Source organism: Agrilus planipennis, unplaced genomic scaffold (genome assembly GCF_000699045.2).
Source record: "Agrilus planipennis isolate EAB-ADULT unplaced genomic scaffold, Apla_2.0 scaffold17, whole genome shotgun sequence".
Taxonomy (NCBI): domain Eukaryota; kingdom Metazoa; phylum Arthropoda; class Insecta; order Coleoptera; family Buprestidae; genus Agrilus; species Agrilus planipennis.
Window position 1 is genome coordinate 519,381 of NW_020439021.1, and position 5,858 is coordinate 525,238.

At 33.5% G+C, this 5,858-nt stretch overlaps 1 protein-coding gene across 1 annotated transcript in view; it reads left to right on the forward strand.

Moving 5' to 3' along the window:
- The first annotated feature begins 2,080 nt into the window (after positions 1-2,080).
- Positions 2,081-5,858, forward strand: part of LOC108744359 (hemicentin-2) — a 227,556-nt gene continuing 223,778 nt past the window's right edge. Inside the window, exon 1 of the mRNA XM_018480073.2 lies at positions 2,081-2,136. The gene's annotated coding sequence lies outside the window, so the exon portion shown is untranslated. The remainder of the gene's footprint in view (positions 2,137-5,858) is intronic.

Here is a 5,858-nt window from a genome sequence, read left to right on the forward strand (position 1 = left end):
TAACCTAACCTAACCTACCCTATTGATAAAGCTATTTAAATAATGTTTTATATAACTTTCTCAATATTTTTATGTATTTTTCATTAGTTTTACCTTTGAATATTGTTTAAGAATGACTATGTAAATATTTACATGCCTAGAAATGTGTAAAAATTGGCATATTTATTAACTTTGAACCCCTATAACTTTTTAAGGAGGTAAGCCCGCCACGAACTTTTTATGGTACAGTGGTGGGGGAGACCTCCTCTTTCGATTCTCCCCAACCCTTCGGGGGTGGGAGCCATCATCTAGACCTTTACCAATAAGCTTTTGTACCTTATAAATTATTCATTTAGTAAATGTAACTTGCTTTTTGTTTAGTTTTGGCAGATGTAACATACAGAAAGAACGTAATCAATGTAGTTTTTCTCAAGTAAACCTGCAAGTTAGAATTATTTCACTTAATCTAATGGTCGATTAGATCAATATTCCTTTAAGGCTTGTATGTTGTGGCTGAACTGTGCTTTTTGTTGTCAGGAATATGCGTTCGTATTTTTGAACCACCTTGTATTTAATATAAAACGTAGCCTTCGCCCCAACTACTGCAGAAAGGAATTATAAATCAAATGTTTATTTTGTTGGACATCCCAGCTTGTGTGTTAAAGTTTACCATCACGTCCAAAGGATTCTGTAATACAGAAGGCTACGCCAGTAGATGATCGTGATATTTCGTTCGCACTGTATTTGATTCGTTAGTCAGTTGTTTGTTTTTGGTAAACTCCATTATAAAAGCGAGAATATTGTCAGCCTTCCGGTCTCTATTAAAATCCGGGTCGAGTTGTAATCAGGAAATTCTACGGAATGTGACAAGGCGAAAGCAAACAGAACCTATCTCTCGCGCCTTTCCTGTGGACAACGACATTGTCTTGCCCGAACAAAGCCTTCCTCCGTAACTTCGTCCTCCCTTTATCCATTAATGACTTCTTTCAATCGCTAACGGACTTCTTTTTTTCTCCTTTTTTTTTTTAGTGGCGCGTAGATGCCACTCCACGACGATGTTTGAACAAGTCCTTTCCGTAAGGTACAAATTGCGATCAATTTGGTAATAAATTAGACATAAAAATTTTAATCGGGACTCTAAAGATTAACTCGCTGTTTCATCTGCTTCGCCGAAGATTAGTTTTGCAATAAAAAAAAGGTACTTCGCGTTTCTTGAATTGAATATTGAATTCGTTAAACCTGACGGCAGGCGTTTCATTTTCTTTTGTGTACAAATAATTAAAGAAATGATTGGTAAAGTGCTAATAAAACAACCGAGAGGTTTAATGGAGATATCTACTAAAATGTAATTTTTATTAGTAGAAATGCTGAAAATATTTTCAAAAATCAAAAAAATATTCGTTTAATCCACACTGATTACATTAAATTCTACTTTGGTTCTTATGACTGACTGAATTGTTGCTTGAGTAGATAAGTTAATTAATTATAGCTACTAAATTTTATTATGTTTCATGCATAGATTTTTGATGAAGCCGTAGTGCGTGCGAAACAATAATTACTAATAAGAAATAGTGCAATTTATGGAATTTCATTAAATTGCTGTTTTATTGTTGTCATTTAGGTGTATGGTAAATAATAAAATTAACATTTTTTATTGCTATTGTTTCAAATATTCACATTTAACTATGTTCAAGAAAAAACTTTGTGACAATAGGACACGTGGCTGACATTATGAAGGTTTTGTTTTTCCTTTGGTAGAATTGAAATTACTCTTCACAATACATTCTCAGTATATTAATAATTTGAAATAAAGGTGAAGGGAAAATTCACGTGTTTATAACAACCCTCTAAAAATTTAAGTAGATCCTAAAATATCTTCTCATCAAAATTCCATTCTACTGGATTGTGTTTTCGAGATTTCCGGTGCTTCTGAATTGTATATAAGTGAGTAGAGATCCGTGTTTTCAATATCAATCGTTTTCCGTTATTTATTTTTTCATTACGTATACACGTAGATAAGTTCTTTCTATCCTTTTCCGGTTGTCTAGCTTTTCCAATTGAATCAGTTTATTTTATTAACAAATGCATTTTTATTTTTAGACTATCTGAGATCCAGTTCAGTTTCGCCGTGGTTCGTAACCTTCAGCAAACTATAAGGTATGTCAAACTGTTTATTTATTTTATTTCTTATTGTAAATTATTTGATCAATTTTTCAAAACAAAATCGAAGTAAACAAAATTTACAACACTTATACACTGGAAAAATTAAGGGATCGAGCGCTGAGTGTAGATTATTAGTAATTATTACGTACAACTGACTTGTTTAGGTATCAGCTGTTGCGAAGGTTACTAATAGGTATCTGTGTTTCTTCGAAAGCCGATAAGGTAACGCAGTAACTGTTCTCAATCATTGACGGCTCGTTAACTGGGGTACTTTTTGTGCACACTTTTTGCATCCCCTACGTTGCGGTACTATGCCATGACTCTACAGTGCTGTCAGGTGTTACCCTTCAAATATTCCAGAATATTAATAAGACATAGTGCAAAAAATTCGTTATTAAATAGTTAATTCAATTAGGGGGCCTTTTTTTACTACACACTTGCAATTTTTTCTTGAGTAGGTATAATACGTATAAGTGAAAGTATAACATCTATAACCATTCTATTACTTTCACTATACTTTTTAGTTAGAATTATGTTAGAATTGCTTTACTTTTTTAATGTTTGTTCATTTGTTTAAATTTTATTTTCGGAGTTTGTTAATGTAAATGACAGAAAGACATATAAACCGTCATAATGTTTAGTTTTCGTATGAAGAAGATTTATTAACGACGCTGCAAGTTACACAATGGCTCCCAGCGGTGCCATTTTAATGCCTCTTTCTACCGCATGCTAAAATTCGCGGTTTTAAGGCCTAATAATTTAACTTTTAATAGGAAAGGGTAACTGTAGGTAAATGATCTCTTACATTTTTGAAACATTCGTTAAAATTAATATTCGCAAATGTTATAGTTAGGCACTTGTTATTAGATGTCTTATCAGAACCAGTTGTAACGTAATATCAATTATTATTAATAGTATTAAATTCATTATCTATTGCGAACTTTTTCCATTATTCTTGGCGTAGCGTTTGTTAAAGAAATCGTTAAGTTATATAGGTACGTTTTCTTTCAAGTTGAAACTACCTGTTTAGGAAATTTCGATTGAAATATTGAGAGGCATCCAGATAGGTCGTCAACCGGGGGAAAATCGAACGGACAGAATTGGAAAACTTATCAGTTATAAAGTTGTTTCTGTGCAATTTCGTTTCAAAAGCAGACACTGGAGGAAAATGTAATTTATAGATTCAACCGAGACGACGACGACGAGTCGACCGATCGTTTAAACGTCTATAAATTTCTAAATAACTTTTCATCTTATTCGGTACCAACGTTTTCCTTAAGGACCTTATCCTCACGCATGACATTAACAACTGTACGTATGTCCGGAGGGACTGCAAGCCCACTAGTATTGGTAGCTGGTGGTAATTAAACTCTGAAATGTTTAAAAAAAATTTATTAAAAATCTTAATTTTTGTTACCAACGCAAACCGTTACATATACTTTTATATATTTGTTAGTTACAAAAAGTTTAAAAATTATTTGTGATACTTAGGGCTGAATCTATTTTAGTCTATATTTCATCAATGTTAATATGATAATCCAAATCAAACTATCTTATTCTACCCAATAAGTACGGAGAGACCCGAGATAAAAATGTTCAGTCTTTCAGAGTCTCTGAAAGCGAGACTCGAGTCTCCGTCTCTCATCGAGTCCCTCTGGTATCGCTACGAAGAACTGTTTAGCGTCTCTGAACGAGAGACTCGAGTCTCTCTTACAGAGATCCTCATTTCGTATCCAGTTTCTGAACGAAAGACTTGAATCTCTGAACAAGAGACTCGAATCTCTGAATTAACAATTTTATCGTTCGAATCTCTCATACAGAGACTGTGACAGATCCATAAAAACACCTAGGCAATAACTGAGAGACTGTGAAAGACTGTAAGACACTCTCAGAGACGCTGAAAGACTCTGACAGACTGAAAGTTTTTATCTAGGGGAGAGAAAGGAGCAATAACTTAACCCCAAAACAAATGAGCTTCGGAACTAACAAAAGACAAAAGGTAAGAGCCCCGCTGCGCGATGAGTGACTGCTCATTAATTTCGGTAGTGTCAGTTGACAAATACAAAATTTTAAGTACAGATCTAATGCGCATTGCCTTACTGCGCAACGAACTTAAGTACATTCAACAACACTTGCCCTATCCACGCTATACATCAAGGTGCTTTCTTATTGCTTATATACATATGTAACATGCGCTTATGTAAAGCAATTTTCCGGATTCATCCAGGTACCTGTATGTGATATAAACGTAATTACTTTATTCGGAACTTGGTAGGTTGCAAGACCTGCATCGTATACGATACACACGCATCCCCAACACACACATTCGTTATCGCAAGCAAAATTGGATCGAAATTGACTATTAACAGGCAAAGGGGTAATTGGTGTGGTTACTAAAAAGCGGCGGTGTGTTCTATAGAAAGCATAGAAATCTATATATTGCATGGTATCTATGTATGTATGTGAGTGTGTGTATGTAGGTATTTAGGTGAAGTGTTGCACGTTACAAAGGAGAAGTTTTTTGTATGTTCCCAAAATCGCCGTTTACTCACTCCTTTCAACATGCAATGGTCGTTTTATGGATATAAATTGGCGGTTGTTAAAAAATTGCTTTTGACTTTTTGTGCTTAAATCAAATTGATGGTTTGCGTTTGTGGTTAATTGCTACCTTTGGAACTGTTTCTTACGGAATACGTATGTTTTCACTCCTTTTCTACTTACAAAAAGTTACATTGTTTCAAACTAACAAAGTTAAAAATAAGATTTTAGGGGAAATTTTCAACTCTACGGTTAACTCCATTCTTCTGTTTAATGTATTCTGCATATTATCAAATTGCAATTTGTCGGATTTCTTTTGCATCGTTTCTAGATTTACGCAATTTTCATTTACTGAACTACATTAAAATGTCTTTTTAAACGAGAAATTCTAACCATTGCAGACAACTGTTCTCGTTTCTTGGTTTATTATGTCAAATGCCATTTTAATAAGTACTGCATAACAATATCATAAGTGTCAACTGAAGTTATGCCTGCCTAAGGGTGTGACAGAAAACGTTCTTAGAAATCTTTTACGAATTAACAATAAATTTAACTAACACCTACACGAAATAAAAAACAAATATAAAAAATTGGTTGTTTCAAACAGATAGATTAAATAACAGGATTCCGTCTGCTCATATCAGTACGGAATCTCCTAAACGTGGTGTAAAAGATAATTTTAGTATACAAGGAATTTTTTTCAAAATAAATCAATCCATTCATTACTAAAATTTTCTTATTATTAGTTATTGTTGCGGCTTCAATTAATAATTGTATATATACATAATCAATTTTGTTAGGGTTGTAATTTTTGTAAATATTTAATTTTGTTCGTATTTTTAGATAGTCAACACTTTGTATTTTATTCTAGTTGTATTCAATTTTAATGTATTTATTTCTGTAGGTATAGATAAATATTAGTTTCTTAGAATAGGTAATGCAGCAATTTTAACGAAGAGATCGGACCAGGTAGGTCTCACAAAACCATTCATTAATGGAAAACCCAAGTCCGTCGCTACGTCATCACTTCGGAATGTACAGATAATACCTTAGGGGTACGTAGCGACGGCGAAGGGGTAATGTGCACGATAGGCGTTGCCTATTTTGTGCCAACGTTATTTAAACAACGCGAAATCAAATTTTTAGTATTCGAAAATCAACATTCAAGCTTTAACATT